The 23,321-nt window shown below is 45.1% G+C and overlaps 1 long non-coding RNA gene across 4 annotated transcripts; it reads right to left on the reverse strand.

Moving 5' to 3' along the window:
- Positions 1 to 17,859: 17,859 nt before the first annotated feature.
- Positions 17,860 to 19,723, reverse strand: LOC143901638 (uncharacterized). Of its 4 annotated transcripts, none has more exons than XR_013258137.1 (3): positions 18,754 to 19,723; positions 18,376 to 18,538; positions 17,860 to 18,296 (listed from the first exon to the last, which is right to left on the reverse strand). It is a non-coding gene; the product is annotated as an uncharacterized LOC143901638 (long non-coding RNA). The 4 variants fall into 4 exon arrangements; XR_013258136.1 differs by having other exon boundaries at positions 18,723 to 19,723; XR_013258138.1 differs by having other exon boundaries at positions 18,623 to 19,723.
- Positions 19,724 to 23,321: the final 3,598 nt, after the last annotated feature.

Consider the following 23,321-nt stretch of genomic DNA (forward strand, 5'->3'; position numbering starts at 1 on the left):
ATCTATTTAAATTTATCCGTAACAAAAAATAGGAAGCAAGGGAAAACTCCCGTACTGAGCGACGCTTGCACTTGATACGCACGGCCCGGGGGCCCTCCTCCTACCCCCGTACCGCGCCGCGCTCAGCAATATAAGGCCCTGCCTCGAAGCGCGGGCACGTCTTGTGTCGCGAATTTTTCAACAGTCAGTGCAAACGCCACTCGAGACCCTCAGGTAACCAGCCTGAAGGTGCGTGACACCGAATATTCACATTCACAAGGTGGCAGTTCCATTCGACAACGATGACCACCTTCGATCAGATCTTCGAGTAACGAAATCTCGTAAGTCGCGACCTCGCGCCACTCTACCGTCGCAAAAGCGCCCGCCTGTTCTTCCGCTCGGCCCGGGCAACGCTTTGTCTCCGCTATCGCGTCCCGCCACGTATGTAACAGCCGTCTCAAATTCATTGACATAGAATCGTAATTGTATTACTTTTGTGATCGTACGAGAAATTCTTTCTATTCAGCAAAATTGACTGCGAAGCCTCTCAATACAAATCATACGAAAGATATAAGGCTCTGGTTTCTATTTTTCGTACATCTATATATATATTCCGTAGCATTTATGTGTTATTAAACCGCCGGACGTAACAACATACAATAAAAAAGTAGTGACAGCGGTGGGATTGACTTCATTAACGATTAACATACCAACCGCGACGTTCTGATTATAAGCGCGAATGAGCAGTGATTATATTATTTCTCCGCCTATCATCTTTTATATACGCGTTTATTGAAGATCGCCTCAGATATTGATCTCGTTTAACTGCACGACTCTCGGTTGTTGCGAACTTTTGGTGTTCGCCTTCATTAATATCAAGTCAAGGAAGCAAAATTAGCCTCAGTAAGTTATTTCGGAAAAAGCGCGGGAAAATGCAGCACGACTCTTTTAGTAAACAGTTCGCGAATGCGTCAGACGGTGACAATGGCCGCACCGCCTCGCGTTCCAAAGACAACCCGGCCGATTATAACGCGACCGTAAAGAAAATACAAGAGCTGACGCGAAAAACGGAGTTTTTAGAACAGATGGTTCAAACCTTCTCAGCGGTCTGCACTCGGCTTACAACAGGCGCCGCTCCGTCCGAACAAGATCCGAGCCACGTCCCGGTACCGCCGTCGTTTTCTACACCGGGTCGTAGTAACGCCTTTCCTCATTCTTTCCCGCAGACCAGTACCCCCCGTATATCTGAAATCTTATATCCAAGACGCCCTTAAACTTGTCCCGAAGTATGATGGGCATAACATACCGGTCTGGCAATTTTCGAGAGCTTGCAAGCGTGCGCGCGATTCAGTTCCATTCATCGACGAAACGCACCTGGTAAATTTAATCCGAAATAGGCTCACCTGTCACGCGTATCTGGTCGTAGAAGACGAAACTCATTATACCGTCGATAAATTTCTAGATTCGCTTAACAAAACCTTTGGAACCGGAAGAAATTCGAACTATTACCGCGGTCAATTAAGCATTAACTATAAGAAGCCGAATGAGCATATTCTGGATTACATTGGGAGAGTAAAAGATTTAAAAAGCGCGATTATCGAAGGCGATCAAGCCGCGCTCAAACGGCAATTAATAATCGAGGAAACTGCCTTAATAGATTCTTTTGTGTTGGAATTGTTTTATGAAAGCCTCCCATGAAAATTCAGAACGGAGCTTAAAGCCGAAGGATATGTCGGCCTAACGGATGTCTTCACTAAAGCGATTGCCATAAATAAACGGTTAGAGAGGGATGAATCTCGCACTCGTACACCTCGTAATGCTCAACCACAAGGAAGAGCACCTTTGTCCCTCCCCGCCGCGCCGCTTCGCTAGCAGTTTCCCTTCTTCAAAGAGAGCCTAACGCCGACCGACACCTCAACCAGAATCCTGCCCCAACGGTCTCCAATAACATGTCTCGCAAAATCTGCAGTTACTGCAAGAAATTCGGGCACCTCATTTTCGAATGTCGCAGACGAGCATATAATAACGCTAATAATAGTAACTATAGCGGTAATGGTAATGCTGGTGGCGGGTACGGGCCCGCGCATGCGTCTTCGGGAAACGCCAGCGAGGCCTCGCCGTCGGGGGCAAAACGGGGCCTCGGGACGCCCCGCCCCGTTTTCGCCGTGGAAGCCATTCCCGTTCCTGCTCCATCCACATCCTCAAAGCTGCCTCAGGGGACGTCCCCACCGTCGAACTGACTTTCCCCTCGTTCGTAGGACCGACTACGTTTATGTTCGATACTAGAGCACAACCTAATATAATCAAGGTCGGGTCAATGAACCCCAAGCTAAAGATAGATTATACCGGAAAACTACAACTTACGGGAATAACCACGGACGCGGTCGAAACTATCGGCTCGATCAAGGCACGAATTCTCCGGGTGCCCGTCACTTTCCACGTAGTCCCGGACGATTTCCCAATAATACCACAAAGGATCCTCGGGAGTTCGTTCTTTACAGAAAACAACGCGCAAATTAACTATGAGACCAAATGCATAACATGGCGTAATAGTTTATTCCCCTTCAAGGAACGCGAAAGTATTGTTATACCCCCGCGTACGAATACGGGTTTCATGATACGAATATCCAATCCCGGGACCAGAACGGGTTAACTACCGCGACTCTATACTCGCAACGGAGTGTTCATGGGAGACTCTCTCGTGACCTGCGTCAACGACAAAGCATACATTCAAGTCGTAAATACGTTAGACGAGGAGGTGGAAATACTAATACCCACCTTAGAATTCCAAGAGGTGAGCAACATCACCGACAAGCCTGAGGAACCGTCGTTCGCCTCCACTGCGAACAACCTAGAAGCGACGTTCGTCGACCACTGTCTTAAAGAATCGTTCAATAATAAAGAAATATCGTCTGCACCCGCCGAAGCCAGCCCCCAAAGGGACTCCGTGGAAGCATCAATCTTGCGCGTCGAGGAAGAAGGAATCAAGGTCGAGGCAAGCGCCCATATCTCCAAGGGTCCCCCGGAAATCGAGGCCACAAGCCCTACACCAGCGAGCGAACGTACACACGCGAATCCCTGCAACTCCTGTAGCGTCGACCAAGAGTCCGCATTTAAGGAATTGCCACGACGAGACGCCAAAGAATATCATTTAGAGGACCTAGCCCTTTTTCTCGAAAACTGCGAGACTAACAACCATAACCTCACCATCGAAGAGAACGACGAGTCTAAGAAACCACGGGAATCCACCGAACGGACGCCGGCGATGGACAAGGATAACGAGACGCAAGCACGTGAACGCAAGGCCTGCTCTAGGATAACGGAAGTCATAAACCTGTTACGTTTAGAGCACCTGAACGTTCCACCTATCTACGGAGTATCTGGGGAAAACAAACGTGACAACACACAGGATCGTGACAACCGACGATACGCCTATCCACACCAAGCAGTACCGGTTCCCGCCAATTTACAAACAAGAGATAATGCAACAGGTCGCGAAGCTTGTGAAGGAAGGCATTGTAAGGCCTTCCACATCTCCATACAACTCACCGGTCTGGATCGTGCCTAAGAAGGCAGATTCCCACGGCAATAAGCGCTGGAGGACGGTAATCGATTACAGAGACCTGAATTGGAAGACGAGAGGCGACGCTTATCCTATGCGTAACATCTGCGATATCCTCGATCAACTGGGCGGAGCTAAGTATTTTTCGGTTCTGGACCTTGCAAGTTTGTTCCATCAAATATCAATGGATTTCAACGACGCCCATAAGACAGCCTTCTCTACACCTCAAGGGCACTTCCAATTCGAAAGGATGCCGTTCGGACTGAAGAACGCACCCGCGACCTTCCAGCGCCTGATGGACCAGGTCCTAGCCGGTCTCGAAGGTGTTTTTGTGTATATGGACGACATCATGGTCTATGCTAGGTCTCTACAAGAACACGCCATTAGAATGGAGAAATTGATGGAACGATTACGAAAAGCCAACCTCAAGTTGCAGTCCGACAAGTGCGAGTTCTTGCGTCGCGAGATAGTTTACCTCGGGCACGTTATCAGCGAGAACGGCGTCAGGCCCGATCCGCAGAAGATTTCAGCAGTCAAGGATTTTTCACCCCCAAGGAGCCTCAAAAACGTGCACCAGTTCCTCGGACTGGCGGGGTATTACCGCCGCTTTATACCGCAGTTCTCGCAGGTGGCGAAACCATTGTCGCAGCTCACCAAAAAAGAAACGCCCTTCACATGGGGAAAGGAACAACAAGACGCCTTTACCGCATTAAAAGAAGCACTCTGTAGTGAGCCTATCCTGCAATATCCGAACTTTTCCCTACTTTTTATCCTCACGACTGACGCCTGGAATTTCGCGATTGGCGGCGTATTGAGCCAAAAATGCGGCGACAAGGCAGGCGACCTGCCTATCGCATACGCCTCGCGGATTCTCAACTCCGCTGAAAGGAACTACTCCATCATAGAAAAGGAGCTTCTTGCTATCATCTACTGCTCTAACCACTTCCGCCCCTACCTCTACGGGCAAAAATTCACACTCGTCACCGACCACCAGCCGCTTACCTGGATGCACAAGGTGAAGGACCCGACGTCTCGGCTCATGCGCTGGCGCCTGAAGTTAGCAGAGTATGACTATGAAGTAGTTTACAAACGCGGTAGCGCAAATAATAACGCTGACGTTCTCTCAAGAAATCCACCTCGGGAACCTACGCCGGCTGAAGAAATAATTATTGCTGAAATTATCGACGTCACAGAAGAAAAGGTGAAGGACATATTTCCGTCCATCGAATCAACCTCCACCTTCCTCGAACTGTACCCTGCCAGGAAGAAAATGCGTCTCGATTCCGGAAGCGAGTCTCCGTGGATCGGTTGGAGTCATGAAGACGCCCGATCAGACGACACCAATGACAAATGCAGGAGCTGCAGTCGGAGCAATCGTGCCTGCAAATCCCATCCTGTCAAGTTCCCCCGTAAGAGGAGCATCGACGAGAGGTCTGTCGAGGGCAAGCTTCAGAACCGGATGGAAGACTAACGCAATCGGCACCCCCAAACGTGTCCCCGCCTGATGATGTTCCGACACATAGATTGCGTGAAGGAAAAGTGCGGTTCCGCGACCCACCTGAAACCCACACTCTATTATACAGCCAGCAGGACGCAGCCAGCCGCATAGACCCAAGGGACGAGGAAAGCGACAACAGAGAAGAAGACGGGGTAAATGAACCCGCCAAACGAGGACAAGGCAGGCCTAGGAAATCACCACCTCCGGAACCTCCTTCCGTGAATCGTTCCCACCGGTAATGAACCTGCCAAACAAGGACGGGGCAGGCCTAGGAAATCACCACCTCCGGAACCTCCTCCCGTGATCGTCTCCACCAGCAATAAACCCGCCAAACGAGGACGGGGCAGGCCTAAGAAACTACCACCTCCGGAACCCTTTACCGTGGTTATCACTCCTCCGATGCCAGCAATCTCTATCGACGAACCGGGACCATCAACCAGTCACACGGGCGTAGAAATGGGTCATACCACGAGAAAAAGAGGACAAGAGGAAACCAGCTACGAGGACTACGCCTATGTACCCGACGTACCGATTACCTACGACGAGGATAGTGAATCTGAATCCAACGCGTCATTCACTAGTAATGACGATTGCTGCTTACCTAAAGTTAACGAAGAGCTCACGACCACTCACGGGACAAAGTGTCGAATAAAGGAATCTCGCGATCCCCTGCTCTCCCAGGACGACAATCTAGTCATTATAGTAACGGCCAACGGCCGTCCATTCGACGCCGGAGCGCACGAATTCTATCAGAAACAGAAATTGCCCCCTCTAAACGAACTAACACTAGGTCGAGCTCGCGTATACCCCGCCGAGTCGCCCAACAAACACACCATAGTTCTTGCCGCGAAGAAACGAGAGAGTATAAGACTGGACCGCTTAATCCTAGACGCTTAATCCTAGCTTTGCTTCGCTATTCGACGTGGTTACCGACTTGAAACTCCGTACCATTAGCATTCGGAAAACGGGAAGCTTAGATGACCACCCCTGGCATGAGATTCGGTTAGCGTTACAAAACACCTTAGTAGAACGACCCGTAACAATAACCATATGCTTAGGGCTTACTTTAAACCTACCAACGGAATTACAGAAAGACATCATTGCGGAGGCTCATAGTTCGGTCGTCGGAGGTCATAAGAGCGTGACCAAGACTTACCACCGTGTGCGGGAGAGATATTATTGGACGAAAATAAAAGATGACATTCTAAATTTTATCAGACTGTGCAAGACCTGTCAACTGAAGAAGCTTGTTAGGCAGAAGACCAAACAACTAATGGTCATCACGGACACTCCGGGCCAAGCATTTAATAAGGTCGCGATGGACATAGTAGGGCCCATGCGGTGCACGATGAAAGGAAACCGGTATCTTCTCACCATGCAGGATTTGCTTATTAAATACTTGATCGCGGTACCCCTGGCCGAAATCACAGCGGAAGCCACCGCTACCAGCTTTGTCTATAATTTTATTTGTCGATTTGGGTGCCCTAGGAGCATTTTGACAGACCAGGGCACTAATTTCACTAGCCTCTTAATGAAGAACATTGCCAAGAAGTTCCGTATACAGCATTTTCCGTCAGCACCACCGCCTTCCACCCATAGTCCAACGGTTCCCTCGAGCGCTCACATCTCGTACTCATGGAATACCTAAAATGTTTTGTTAACAGAAACGAAAATTGGGACGACTTGATCAAAAGGGCCAATTTCTTGTACAATACCTCGTACCTCGTACACGAAGGCACGAGGTACACGCCGCACGAACTTGTGTATGGTCGAACTGCACGCACACCATCGCAGCTCGCGTACGACGGAGATCTAGAGACGTATGACCACCACCTCACCAAATTGTTCGATTGCATACGCGAGTTACAGGCTGACGCCAAACGAAATTTGGAGCAGGCTAAGCTAAGATCCAAGGAATATTACAATCAAAAAATTAATCAACAGACCTTTGAATTGGGCGATTATGTCTTCTTACTGAATCACAAGAAGTCGAAGTTCTCCGACAAATACGTCGGCCCATATAAAATCATCGAAGTACTCGACTATCATAATGTTCGCTTGCAGATAACTAGAACTAGTAAAATAGTGCATACAAACCGCTTGAGGAAGGCATACTACGAGGAACCCGGGTGAAATGCATTTATTATTTCAGATGGCTTCAATTTTTTGGTGAGCATACTCCTTCGGGTCACCAAGGCCTTCTTGGGTTATGACTGTGGAGGGTCCAGCTTCAATTCAACTACTGTCTCTTTCTTGGACGTCGGCGAATGCCACGCACCTGATGACAAGCCGAACACTACCAGCGTGTACCTGCAACTCCTGCAAACAGCCGAATATGCCGAAACGTTTGTCCACACCTTAGAATCGAAATTGACCGACACATTACCTACTGCGGCATGCACTCGCATGTATCTCTGGTACAGGGAGGCCACCGTAAATATCTCGTCGATGTCGACCAGACGATATGCCTCAAACTACATGCCACGCGAAGCTTCTTTTACGGGCAGTCCGTACCGATCGTTGACTTAGATCCAAACTCCACTAACTATCGAACTATAACTCTTGCTAATAGCGTCGCCATAGACGGGACGTGCCACGGGTATCAATACTTTGACCCCTATGGCACTTGGAACATCGTCGTCGTCGAAGGATCAATCTACATAACTTACAAAAGCTACCGCGCTACGACAAAACCTTCACAAGACCTAATAATCTTACGATCCGGTACCTATTGCAAAATCTCCGAGCTTACTTGCGTCGACGAGGACAGATCTAATGTATTCTGGTCCCCACTTCCTGATAATTCTTGTAAATATCACTCTTACGATGTATTTTATCAAAGAATCGCTACCAAAATTTTTGACCCGGTGTCTCGCTACCCCATCATCTACTCTCTCACCTCGGAAGACACGACGTTTGCCTTGTCAAAAAGGTCTGAAAGATCTATTTGCGGGTTCACACTGATCCAGACTGAACATCCTAAACTTGTGATTGTCGAAACAGCCAAGGACAACCCGTTTGCTCCCAAGGGCCGGATTCTCACTAATAACCTTGACGCGTTTACCTATATAAACTCCAAATTTATTTATGTTGAGAATCACATTAAGCACCAAATCAACGCTTTCTATCAAAATATTATATATAAAAAATGTCAATTAGAACAGCAAATACTTAAAAACGCCCTGTCGTTGGCTAACATCAGACCAGATCTCTTCGCTCATCACCTGATGAAGGGACCGGGCTATATGGCCGTGATCGTCGGGGAGGTAGCCCACATCACCAGATGTATACCCACCGAGGTCGCTAGGAGGCCAACGGAGGACTGTTTCCTAGAGTTACCGATTACCTTTAATAATCAGTCTGCCTTTCTAACGCCCGAAACTAAAGTGATCACACGTACCGGGACAGCGATCGACTGCAACCCTCTTATTCCCGTAATGTACCTAATGAGAGGAGGATGGGTCAGCTTGACCCCACTGCCAGCCGCGGTGACATCCCCGCAGACCCTGGAACCGCTTTCGCTGCCCGAGTGGCACTACACCGATGCCGAATATCTCGCTAGTAGCGGGATTTACACCGAAAAGGACCTCAGTCGTCTGCGAAAACACATCATGTTCCCGCTCGAGCACCCCACTCAGATGAAGAACTTCGCCAAGGCTGCCGCGGGACGTCGCGTGCCCTTAGACGAATTTTCCATTAACAATCTCCTGGACAAAGACGCTCTTAGCAGGATCGCCGGAACAACAGCAGAACGACTCTGGGGCGGGTTCCTGAAATTTGGCACAACCACCGCCGGATTCATCGGGATTTGGCTGGTAATCAAAGCTATTAAAATTGTTGCAGATACCATCATCCACGGATACGCTCTCCACTCCGTCTACGGATAGAGTGTGCATTTGTTGGGAGCTATATTTTCTTCCGTAACAAACCTCTTGCTGCACCTTGGCGGGAAAAGACAATCGCCCGCAGAGCGAGCGCCAGCACCACGGACCGCCCAGCCTACAGACAACCTATACAAAAACAGCGCGCCCGTCGAAACAGCGGACCACTCTGCTGTGAAACCACGGTCCAACAGCACTCGCTTCTTGGACCAGACTGGATCCACCTCTTCGCTCTACCCCATCCAGCAAGCTGAACTGGCGATTATTAACGAGTCCCTCTCAACATTGGAGCAACGTTTGAATCGATACGTGCCTTAACACCTGTCAGCCTGCAGGAGCGTTGACTCACGGCAGCCTAATTTCAACGTCACGTAGGACTGACCTCGCTGCCTCGGCGCTCACACATCCCGTGCTCGAAGCTTAAGGACGGGGGTGTGACGTTCGTCGATACATTTCCCTTTTTTTCTCTCTCTCTTTTGGACGCCCATGCGTTAATTCTCTCCTGTAGCGTGCGTCTTATTGTTAGTTGCCTCATTGTACACTTTAATTATTAAGAGTATTATTAATAATCGCTTGTCCTATTTTGCGGAGATACTAGACCAGTAATAGGGAGAACGTGACTTCGGTCGGCAATGTTTTAATTCATTAAAACGGAATGATAACGGACATAACTCCCGTAGCGTTCGCCGGCCCTACCGCGCGGCGAGCGTTATCGGACCGCCTGTTATCTTGCCTATTCAGCACCATCCTCTCAACGCGTACAGTACATCTTCATTCCTTATATTTTCCGCCGTACACAACGCAAAAACGAATTAACTAAATATCGTTAGCGACAAACCATTTGAGCCTACCGAACGCGTTTGTTTCCTAGTATTGTTACTTATTATTGCACTACGCGCTTGCCCACGCGCGCGCGTACTCTCGCAGTTCGCTATCTTATGTTTTGCCTTCGCTACGTAGCTGTAGATAGATCAATCCTTATTAACGTAGATTAACGGGCGTAATTCCGAGCCAGCCGCCTCACGATAATACAGCCATGAAGTAAAGAAACTACCACACGTATACGACGCTATCGCAGTTCAAGTTTCGGCACGCGCATCGCATGTACCCCTCGAATAAGTTTCGTTAACTTCTTATTATTTTTATTCATAACCGGTGTAACGGTAACGATGGCCTCCTGTACGTATGGCGGCATAATAGACCACCACACACACCCGACAACACACACACGATTATCATCCCGTCTCAGGGATAGTTGTAATAAACAATTACACTGACCGGTTATGTAAGCTGGATGCGGCTCGCGATCCGCGTAGATACAACTTAAAGGGACAATAGTTAATAACTTTTTATAACGGCTTGGCAATAGATTAATAATAATGTTAAGGAATGCATGTCGTCAACAGTTCCGAGAAGGCGCGCGGAGAGCCAGACGTTCTCACCCGAGCCGGTTATCTCGATACGGATGCTGTCATCAGCACCTTCCCAGGGCAAAAACGCCTTGCTTCTATCCGCTAGAAATAATTAATTACAAACTCTCTTCGAGTTACAGTACAGAATTTTGGAATCAATCACGAATTACTATCAGAAACGGTACAGATGTGCATCAGCAACGACAGCGACAACGCCGACACTAACCGCTCGCCTTTTCCCGCGCTAGAAATTGCCTAGAAGACTAGGATCATAAGCTAGATCGAAGTAGAAGCAACCCTGCGTAGTAGTTAAGTTATCCATTCAAATTTATCCGTAACAATAGGAAGCAAGGAAAGACTCCCGTACCGAGCGACGCTTGCACTTGATACGCACGGCCCGGGGGCCCTCCTCCTACCCCCGTACCGCGCCGGGGTCAGCAATATAAGGCCCTGCCTCGAGACGCGGGCACGTCTTGTGTCGCGAATTTTTCAACAGTCAGTGCAAACGCCACTCGAGATCCTCAGGTAACCAGCCTGAAGGTGCGTGACACGGAATATTCACAAGATGGCAGTCCCATTCGACAACGACGTCCACCTTCGATCAGATCTTTGAGTAACGAAATCTCGTAAGTCGCGACCTCGCGCCACTCTACCGTCGCAAAAGCGCTTGTTCTTCCGCTCGGCCTGGGCAGCGCTTTGTCTCCGCTATCGCGTCCTTCCACGTACGTAACAGCCGTCTCAAATTCATTGACATAGAATCGTAATTGTATTACTTTTGTGATCGTACGAGAAATTTTTTCCATTCAGCAAAATTGACTGCGAAGCCTTTCAATACAAATCATACGAAAGATATAAGGTTTTGTGTGTGGTTTCTATTTTTCGTACATCTATATATATATTCCGTAGCATTTATGTGTTATTAAACCGCCGGACGTAACAAACAAATAAATCTTTATTCATTATTTAATGGATAAGAGAATAACGAATACATTTTTGTTCATTATTCCATGGATAAGAGAATAAACGAATAAATTTTTATTTATCATTTAATGGATAAGAAAATAACAAATAAATTTTTAATCTTTAACTTTATGTTATTTAAATAAAAAATTAGTGAATAATGTCCATCTCTGTTACAAAACTTCGTCCGTTACTGTACTTTTTATCCTCTTTCCCGATATTCTCTGTGTCTTTAAAGAATAGTTTATGAATAAGGAAAAGGAAGAAATAACAGCGTAGGGTAGAAAATGATTCGGATATATGTATATTTATTCGTCTCGAGATACACATACTGTTCGCGAAAACGCTGATTAATTCCGACGATGGGAGCGGGATGAGAAGGACGCGCGTGGAAAGTGTTCACTAATTATTCACTTTATTTTTTGTGTAGCTAAGACCACAGTTTGAGCCGTCTTTAATGTATCGAAGTTGTTACAGTCTGACCTGAGATGGATGAGCGGTGTACAAATGAGGTGTCTTGTTTGTCCTTATAAGCGAGAGACAATTATATCAAATGCCGTTCTCTTCGATGAATCGCCCGTGAGCTTTGGGACACGTGGCGGTCGGCACTCGCGCCCGTGTGAGCTTGAGCTGTCGTGTTGAGGCACCAGAGTTGATGAGCGGTCTATTTCACAATGTACGAGACGATCTAGTCAGTGTGGTCACTGCGATGTGCACGATTAACCGGAGTCACGATGCAAAACGTACAAAGCACACGTTACGCGACTAGTCTCCGCGCGGCCATTTGCACAATTGCCTCGATCGCGAGGAAGACGTTGGCGTTGACCGCGCCCGTGCTTGCGCCAGCTGCCGCGGTGATGCGGCGTCGATATCCGATCGATGCTGCCATCTGATTGGGCGGCGCAACGGTAACGGAATCTCGAACACATACGTATATTTAAATGTATTTTTTATCTCTGTAATAAAAAAAGTATGCGTAAGTAAAAAGTATTAGCGCGACATAATTTTTTTTTAAACGTCGCTCCGGCCGCTATTATAGACAACGTTCTCGTTTTCTTCATAACCTTGGGAATTTTCTTTAAATCGTCCGCCGTTTGATCCCATAACTGGCACAGTAACTGTCGCTTGCGACCCGTGCGCGAGCAACAGTTTTAAATTCCGCGACGCCGAACATTCAGGATTCCAAATTTTGCGCAGCAGATCGAGCAAAGCGAAATTGACCGATTCGATATTCGTCGACGTGCGTACGACTTCTACGACCTGATCTTTAAACGGCTTGTCCAACAACGACATCAGAACTTCTTTATCTTTCAATTCACTCTTCATGGCACTCTTTCTCTCCATATAGAGAAAGCGTGCAGTACCGCACGAGCTCCGACCATCAACGTTTTCGCGCTTTCAAAAACTTCAAAATGACAATCTAATTGCGCGAAGATTCGTGTTTTCTTACGCTTATATACGCCCCGAGAACCGCGCGCATCCGATCTCGTCGCCCAATTGGCGACGGAAAAGAGAGTCAGAGGTAACTGCGTCGTTTTCTTCCCGAGACCTTGAAGAACGAACGAAAATAGCCGCGACGGATGTACGGGGTTAGTACGGCAGCAGATAACAGTGCGTCCTAGAACGTCGTTTCCTAAAGTCATCCCCGTGACTGCATTGACAAATAACCGCAACAACAACAACATCAAATTACGATCGCGCGTCTCGCGCTTGCCGGGAACGTATGTGTGAGAGGAAGAGAGAGAGATGGATAGATGATATATGAGATTTATTATGCCCAAGCGAAATTTAAAGGGCAAAAAGTAATATACTTTTTACAGAATTATTGCAGATACAACAATAAAGATATAACAAGATGAGATACAAGTGCTCTCACTCAATATTGAATTAGACCGCCACAAGCTTATAACGTAGGAAGCCAAAGTAACATAAGATTTGCTCAACATGGTATAACATAAAAGAAATTAATAAATCGATTGAGATAACATTTCCCAATACGATATAAAGCAACCAAAATGTGTAGAACTGTACAAATAAACAACTTAAGACTAACGCACTTATATAACTAACGCATTATAACAGTAAACTACTTACAGCTAACGTACTTAGAGTCAGTCCACCAACCGACTATTTAACATCTAGACTGACCTCGATATAAAGATAAGAAAAGAACAGCAAGTAGATACGTTCAGTCAGATTCAGATGTCAGCAGAAATGATCGAAGAAGACTGTTAAATGATACTAACGACGATGCTATGCTGTCAGGGAGCGAGTGCCAGAAATAAATTGCGGAGATATGAAATGAGTTCTTGTATGTTACTGTTTGATGGGCAGGAATGTGGAAGGCCTGAGTAGAGGCGGCCAGACGCTTGGATCTCCTCAGCAGTGGGTCAGGTACGGTGAAAAGCTCACGAAGGTAAGAAAGTGATCGCATATGGAGGATCCGATACATCTGGCAGCCCATGAAGTAGAGTCTCCTATTTTCGACACGAAGCCATCCCAATTTACGCCTGTACAGTGTTATGCGCTCATCACGTCTGAGATTATATATGAATCGAATACTGCAATTTACTAGTCTCTGTAATTTAATATTTAACTCGTCGGTCATGCTATGATAAACTAGACAGCAATAATCAATGTAAGGCAATATTAGGGTAACAACTAGTTTTATCTTAAGCGCAATCGAGAGAAAATTTTTGTTGAATTTGAGACTATACAGTGCGTGATGGACATTTTGAGAGACGTGGATGACATACTTCTTCCAGAAAAGATCTGACGTAAGGATGACACCAAGGTTCCTGACTTCACTCACAAAAGGTATCGGCGTGTTGTCTACCACCACAGGCTGTAAGAGGTTTAGATCGATGGTTCCAATGTGAGCTCGACTACGAAATATAATGATCTTAGATTTGTTCGGATTGAGCTTTAGACCGTTTACACCAGCATAGTCAAAAATGACCCTGGCATCCCTAGTAATCAATTCGAGACCACGATTTATGTCGGCCGATGGACATGAGAGATAAGCCTGAACGTTATCAGCAAAAACATATGACAGGTGTATAGCAAAGCACGCGCTATATCGTTGATATATAAGGAAAACAACGGAGGACCGAGTACTGAGCCCTGTGGTACTCCAGATGATGTGAACAGCCACTCTGACATGTTTCCAACATCATCCACCACAGCCTGAGATCGGCCGAGAGAGAGATAAGAGAGAAAGAGAGAGAGAGAGAGAGATTGATTGATTGATTGAGCTTTATTAGCCAGGTCTCGGAGATCGAGATAACGTGAAAGAAATTAGACGTAAAGAAGACCTGGATTGACTCAAGATGGGCAGAAAGGGAGCAGGCGCTAAAACAAGCAATCCTGAGGCGACCCGACGAAGCAGGAGGAGCGACATCCGCTGTAGCCGGTCACTGAAGCTTCGCAAGATCAGCCTCAGAAGCTATAGAAATCGGGGGCAAACCCTGGTCTTTCCGGATAAGGATCTGACCGTCCCTGCACCATACATATTTGAAGGACAGCTGCCCGGCTCTCACCCTCGCGCGTCGCAACAGATTGTAAGTGTCAGTCGGAAGAAGCTCATTCACATATATGTGCCCGGGAATATTTTTAGAAAAAACCTCCTCGACAGACAGTCCACGCTTTCGCCGCATTACACGCAGAATGTAATCGCGAACTTCACGCGATTTAAGAACGACAATAACAGATCTGCTTCCGGAACTGAGCCGAGTATCGGGGAAATGAGAGGAGCCCGACGCCCCACCCTGCGCAGCAGGCGCACTCTTCGCGACGTCGCGGGTCTCAAGAACATCCGCAGAGAGTTGAGAGATGTCAAAAGCGCGGAAAACGCATTCAACAATCTCACTCGATGTATCAATGAAATTAGTTGGAACGCCTGAGATAATTAAGTCGGATGTTCCAGAAACGCGCGACGCAGGAGACAAACCGTGACCCGCATACTGAGAGCCAGAGCCAGAGAGCTGTACACTTTCAGCCTCCAACGCTGCAATTCTTTCACTATGGTCAGACGCAGTCTTTAGTAGCACAGGCAATTGTTCAAGTTTATGCGCGAAGTCCGCATTCACAGTCTCCTGATGCTCGATGAACGCCGTAATCCTCCTGTCTGATTCGTCGAACCTGGCAGTGATCTTTTTTTCAGATTCGTCCAACTTCTTAAGGATCGACTGCAGCAATGCATCAGTAGATGATTGTGCCCCGGGGGAGGCAGCCCCCGCACCCGGAGAAGCAGATCTGCGAAGATCAGCAGAACGAGATACTTGTGTGTCTCTGAGTGTAAGCGGCATGGTGGACAGCCGAGTCTTACAACAGTCACGGGCTGCTTTGGTGGCAAGATACGCCTTAACACAGCCCGGGTGAAACACCCGATGACACTCAGGACACGATTCCGCCAAGCCGGCAATGGTTTTGGTGCACCTCGATATCGACACTCCAGGTTAATCGCGCGCAGGTCCACCAGCGGTACCACTCTAAATCGGCGTGCACATCAAAGCAGTAACAGGCAAGTGCAGGAAAGAGCAGATAGACGACAGGCACATGCGCAGCAGAGGTAACACATCCGTAGAATGATTCTCGGAAATTAGGTTGGAATATTGAGAAACACTCGTCACGCAAATACAGAGAATTCGGCAATGGCACAATAGAAAATGATAATAGCGCGTGACAAGCGGCAAAAAGACATGCCTAAACTTGCAACAAAAGAGCCCGAAGGCAACTTACGGCAGAGATATATCTGATTAAAGCAGGAGCAAACACAACGGACGTGCACACCATACTCACGCGAGAGAGAGAGAGAGAGAGAGAGAGAGAGAGAGAGAGCTTTATTAGCCTTTTTGGCTATTTTTTACATAAAATATCCTTAAAGTAATTCCTCTACATGAGGTACAATATATTCTCTTAACTTACGTTTGAAAGGTTCAATTCTTTCGCATTGCTTAATTTTTATCGGCAGGGCGTTATACATATTCAAACCTTCATAAAATATACTTTTCTGTGCGCTTCTCGTCCTGCGATATTGAATTCTAATATTCTCAGTCTGCCTCGTTTGCCGTCCACTCACATCTCCTACTATTTCTATCCTATTACTTAAATGTTTTGGCATTATGCCTCTTACTATCTTAAAAATAAAAATACATACATTGTACATTAGCCTCTGTCTTACATTCATAAACTTAAGGGTTTGCAGCATCAATTCTACCTTTGTATATCGCTAGCATTGAAGTATGACTCTCATAGCACGGTTTTGTGCCACTTGCAGTCGATTCAGTTGCGTCTCACCCATGCCTATTAACATCGTTGCGCAATATTCAAAGTGAGGCGCTATGATAGACTTATACACAGTACATCGAGTGTACGCCGATATATCATTTCCTATTCTATTCAGAAAACTCACTTTTTTCCCTATTTTCTTTAACATATAATCACAGTGATTCTCCCAACGGAGTTTACTATCGATCATTACACCCAGATGTTTCGTTATCTCGACACGCTCAATTACAGTTCCATCCAATTTTTTTACTATTATGTCTGTTTTTATTTCTTTCCTTATACTCCTAACTATCATATATTTGGTCTTATCTGCATTCATTTTTAACATATTCACATTCATCCATTTTTCAAGTATACCGAGCACCATATTTAGTTTTATTTCTAATTCCTCACAACTTTCTCCTGTTACACTTGCGGTCGTGTCATCTGCAAATAATCTAAATATACTTCTTTCCGGACAGACTTTTACTATATCATTTATAATAAATAGAGGTCCTCATACTGATCCCTGTGGCACGCCATATACTGTCTCAATTATTTTAGAATATATATCATTGCATCTAATTTGTTGCTTTCTATTACTTAAATACGATATTATCCATTCCAGTACCACTCCTCTTATTCCATACTGATATAATTTTTTCACTAATCTTACTCTATCTATTGTCTCAAACGCTCTCCTAAGATCCAGGAATAACACCCTTACCATTTTTTTTCCTTAATTATCAATTTCCATTCCTCGATAAAACTTTGAATTGCTGTCTCAGTCCTAAATCGAGATTGGTATTCGGTTATTATTTCATTGTCTTCTAGAAATTTTTCCAACTGTTTTTTTACAACTAACTCTAATACTTTTTCATATATCGGTAACATATTGATCGGTCTATACTCGCTCGCTTTTTTTGGTTTGTTTACCTTTAGTATCGGTATTATCGTGGATGTTTTCCATCTGTAACAAACCGCGAAAAATCTCAAGGCCGCATGTAAACGACACGACATACATATTGCTTGCAACACTGATACTGCTGTAAAATTACGCTTAGAGTAGGTTGCACGTATAGATACTGTATTTTGCGTAGAAATAGGAATTAGTAGATGCACGAATAATAATATTAATATTGTCACCGTTCAATGTTACACATGAATAAATGTATATAATTTACGACTCATGACAGTATTGATATTATTATGATTCGTAGGTTTAAGTAAATCGCCTGTTAATAATAGTGTTAAGTATTATCAGTATTGTTCTTAAAATTTATTACATTACAGATTATTTAAAGCAACAGTGTAAAATATAACCGCAACAATATAAAGGAACGTGGAAATAATATTCGCATAATTAGATAAATTCGTCATCGATCAATTGATTCGTAGTCTGGACCGACGCGCGACGCTCTCGATCAATAACACGGTGTACAGAGAGTTTCACGTGATAAATTCACGTACTCGCGTGATTACAATATTCCCTTTACCCCGGACGCCACCGACCGGGTAGTATAAATACGGGCCCTGCGAGACGGGCCAAGTAGATTCCCTCAGATTCTCTCAGTTTCATTTCGAGTTCGAGAGCACCGCGAGTCGAGAAGGGACTTAGTCGCGAGACCGTTATCGTCCGAAGGGACTTAGCCGCGAGAGCCTTGCGAGCTCGAGGGACATAGCCGCGAGAGTGTACAGATCGTGGTGCCTTCTCACGCGTCGTGCTGCCGGATACTCTGTAATAAACGAAACGCCATCAGCATTAATAAATACTCATTCTACCAGACATAAAGATTTATCCTTCTTTTATCTTACACTGATTTCTACCGGATACCCGTTGATGCGCGCCTCCCTCAGGGCGTTCTCAACCGATCCTTCCGTCAATGCGCGCCTCTCTCAGGGCGTTCGTGACAGCTCCTTAAACGGATGCGCGCCTCTCTCAGGGCGTTCTCTAAATTCCTCTGTTCCTTCTTTGTTCCTATAACATATATTAATCTAAATCAGCAAAAATATATATATATATTAATTACGACTGCCTGCACGTTACCGTAAGGGTCCTTACACACACGCGTACTCGCAAGAACACACGCACACACACACGCTTGCATGCGATTGATGGAGAAAGGAAGTTGAACCAGTCACTATATACTTATATAACGTACTCGGAGGTCAGCAAGTTACCAAGGTAGGTACATTTTTTCATCAATGGTGCGATCCAGACGATCGGGACGTGCTCATCAACTGAAAAGGCTACAACGAGCCTATTATTTCGGCGGCGATTTCGATCCGCGCGTGCTAAACACCGTTCCGCCACCGACAGTAAAAACTGATCCTCGCGTAGAATCACCGGTCGTTGCAAATCGGGAGCAATCGAGTGCCATGGTCCAAGACCCACAGTTACCTAAGATAACGAAAATCGAGACGTTAACGCAAAAAATCCGCCTGATACTTAGAGAAGTCAGTACCAACCCAGTCAAAAATTAAAGAAGAAATGTATATATATATATAGTAGACTTACCGTCTCTCCTCGTTCATGTGAGGCACTCACACAATATCGCGAAGGTTTCAATTTACTCTTTCTCACTGATTAACCCACCCCGACGTCCGAACGATCGTCCGGACGTAACAACTGGTGACAGCGGTGGGATGTCAAAGCATCCCTGATGTGAAAATATCGCGGATGTTGCGACATCGCACTTAAAGATATTTCTTGAATTGCTTGATTTTCTTCGTGTGCCTTAAAAATATCATGTAAATAATATGTATATAATTATCTATCTATCTAACTATCTAAGTACGTAAATATCATAACGGTATATAAGTGTTATAACTATAATAAATAAGCCAATAAGGAAGTCTGCATATGGCTATGAAGCAAAATATCAGTGTGAACGCTCATATTTTTCACTGCTCGGAGAATATATGTTTTCTCTCCCTTTTTTTTTGTGTAATGCACATAATAATTTTTGAAGTCAGAATTCTGCACTCAATGCGATTACATGCTCTTAAGCGATAAATTGCAATATTAATATTATTATATCATTATATAGCAATATTATTATATTTATATACAAATTGCTAACCCTAGCTGTTTAAGATTGCAAGAGCTCTTAAAATTTAATTATTAACATCGTTATTTTACGTATTGCAAAATACCTGCTCAAGAAAAATTTCTCATTCTCTACATGAAGCATTTTCTTATCACTCAATCTTTTCAGTTATGCTAAATTCTAAAAATAATACTATGGAGGATTTAAGGAGAAAATCAAGGTAAATGCTCGAAATTATCAGGAGCGTCAAGAGTATATTGGCTTATCGATTATATTATCATACACGAATATCAATTGCAAAATCAACATTTAAGTGCAATTTTTGGTTTACAGTTATTATTAGAGTATTAGCGCGGTATAATCATTTCTCCTTTTATGCAAATAATGTTTTTCTTTGCTGTGTATATATATATTATTAGTAGAGAGTTAATATTAATAAGTACCGTTGACGCTACAATTTGAAACAAGCAAAAACGAAAGAATAAATCGAAACACACCAAAGGTTTATTATGAAACTTGAAATTTGTTTTCATTGAATACACACAATACATGGATACTATTAAGGCTCACGATTTATATAACATGTTATTGTTCTGTGTCGTTATTGCTGAATTGATATTTGATTTTGAAATATAATAATAAAAGGAATACTATATTTGCTTAAGTGATAATTTATGTGTATGTATTTACGAGTCAATTTATTACCCTATACCCATCATTCTGATAACGAAACCTTTGATCATACTCAACTTTTAACAAAAAGAAAAAATATATTATCATTAAGTATTTCTATAATATTTAATAAGAATAAAAGGAAATAGTTAAATAGTGAAGCAATATAACCATTATTGTCCAAAATGGATCATTCCGACGATCGCACAGCGGAATTTGCCGATGCTTCTAATGTGTTGCAACAGAAAGACGAAAGAAAAGTTGATTATGAGCAGGCTATTAAAGATGTAAAAGAAAAAGAAAGAGAACTTTCCCAGCGTACTGAAATGTTGGAAAATATGCTGCGAACCCTTACTAGCGCCTTATCCGGTGTTCGTATCACCGAGCCTATCTCCTCTACTCCTATAGTAGAACCGGCATCGGGAAATTTTCCGCCATCATTGAGCTTCCAGTTTCCTGCTGGAAGCCTATCCGCGAGCCCACAACCCGGAATTAACAACTCCTCATTACCTTCTATGTTTCTGAAAGCTTATCTCCGAGAGGCACTCGAGTTAGTACCGAAATATGACGGCCATAACATTCCCGTTTGGCAATTTGCGCGAGCTTGTAAAAGAGCGAAAGAGTCCGTACCGCTGATTGATGAAGCTCTGTTCGTCCGAATGTTACGCAATAAATTGACTCATCATGCCTATTTGGCAGTCAAAGATGAAATGCACGCCACTGTCGACAAATTTATCGACGCTTTAAAGAGAGCTTTCGGGCCGGGAAGAAGTTCTAATTATTATCGTGGTCAACTCAGTATGGCATTTAAAAGACCTACTGAACACATACTGGATTATATCGGACGCATTAAGGATCTCCGAACAGCCATTGTAGAGGGTGATCAAACGAGTTTAAATCGTCCATTGCTCGAATCGGAAGTGGCTACTATAGATTCCTTCGCTCTTGAAGCCTTTTATGAAGGGCTTCCGCGCGATTATCGCCTCGAGCTTCGAGCGGAAGGATATCGTAACCTCTCGGAAGCGTGCGCAAAGACCGTCGAGATCGGTAGAAGACTCGAGAGAGAAGAGGCTCGATACCGTAATACCCAAAGCGGTCGGGAAAATTCAGCATCCGCGCCGCAAATTCGTACCCTTCAACGCGAACCCGCTACCACCCCAGGTTCCACTACCGCCTCTGCAAGTAACGGATCTGAGAATACGGGTCGAAAGATTTGTAGCTACTGTAAAAACTTTGGCCACTTGATAAACGAGTGCCGGAAAAGGCAGTATCGCGAAAACAATTTCAACCATAATGTCAATACTAATAATAATAATAATCGAATGGGCCAGGATAATACTGTCGCACGGTACCCGGGAAACAATCCGGAGGTCTCAACGAACGGGACAGCTCGAGGCCTCGGGAATGCGCGTCCCGTTTATACTCTGGAGACGAACCCAGATCCGTCTACGTCCTCAGAGGCGATAACGGAAACGTACCCTCAGTCGAACTTCAATCCTCTTCCTTTCGCGGACCAACCGCCTTCATGTTAGATTCCGGGGCGCAACCCAATATAATAAGAGAAGGTTCTATTAGAGACGGCATTGTTATCAACGCAAGGGAAATTATCCAACTCTCGGGAATTACAAAAAACGTGGTTAACACGCTTGGTACAATCATGGCTTACATTGCGGACGTACCCGTGATTTTCCACGTAGTGTCGGATGATTTTCCTATCGTTACGCAGGGAATATTAGGATCCCCATTCTTCACCGAACATAACGCTTGCATCGATTATGCAAACAACCAAGTCACATGGCGAAATTCTACTTTCCCCTTCAAAGAAAGGGGAACAATTGTGGTACCTCCCTATACGAGCATGGGATTTATGATTCGCGTTTCCAACCCGGAAATAAAAACCGGCTATCTTCCTCGCCTACGCGCATGCGAAGGAGTCCACTGCGGAGACGCCGAAGTAACTTGTATTAACAATAAGGCCTACGTTCGCATCGCCAATACGTTAGACCACGAGGTAGAAATCGAAGTTCCTACAGTGACACTCACTGAAATAATTCAGAAAACAGTCAGCGATGACAGGCCGCCAAATTCTAAAGTCGAGTCACATGATAAATCAGAGTTACTTACCAATTCGCTTTTCCAAGGGCATGAGCAGTGCCTCCCCTATGACGCGTCAAGGTGCGTCGTCGACCAAGGTCGACATTCCTGCATTAAATCCGCTGAATCTACTCAGTCGAATACGACTCACTCCCATGAGGGATCTATAAATACTCCGGTGGATCCGAAGTGGAATCCTCCCCGCGCGCTTCACACACAGCCTCCCTCGGCGGAAAGGCTTCTCGAAAATTTTATACATAAGCGAACGGATAAATGCGAACTCACTCCTGTGCAACTTTTCGATATTAATAAAAACTCTGATAGATTATCTCATGTATTAAGACTTCTGCGACTCGATCACCTTAAATCTGACGAAAGGGACAGCATTATTAGAATAATCAGCGAGTATAGCGATCGATTCCATTTGCCACACGAATATCTAGGAGAAACGAATCTGACCACGCACAAAATAATTACCAAGGATGACATACCCGTATCCACTAAACAGTATCGGTTTCCCCCGATGCATCGAGAGGAGATAAGACGCCAAATCGACGATTTGATCGAGAAGGGAATAGTGAGGCCTTCTACTTCACCGTATAGCTCGCCGTTATGGATAGTACCGAAGAAACCTGATTCAATGGGTAGGAAAAGATGGCGTATGGTCAACGATTACCGCGATTTAAACGAAAAAACGGAAGGCGATGCTCATCCAATGCCTAACATAATTGACATAATTGATCAATGCGGTGGCGCGGTGTATTTTACGGTGATAGATCTTGCCAGCGGTTTTCAACAAATTCCCATGGATCCGGCCGACGCCCACAAAACCGCCTTCTCAACGCCAGACGGACATTTCGAGCATTCTCGCATGGCTTTTGGACTCAAGAATGGGCCTGCCACTTTTCAACGCATGATGAATAACGCTCTGCGGGGATTAGAAGG

The sequence above is a fragment of the Temnothorax americanus genome, unplaced genomic scaffold (assembly GCF_048541705.1).
Source record: "Temnothorax americanus isolate GAGA-0224 unplaced genomic scaffold, ASM4854170v1 Scaffold35, whole genome shotgun sequence".
Lineage (NCBI taxonomy): Eukaryota > Metazoa > Arthropoda > Insecta > Hymenoptera > Formicidae > Temnothorax > Temnothorax americanus.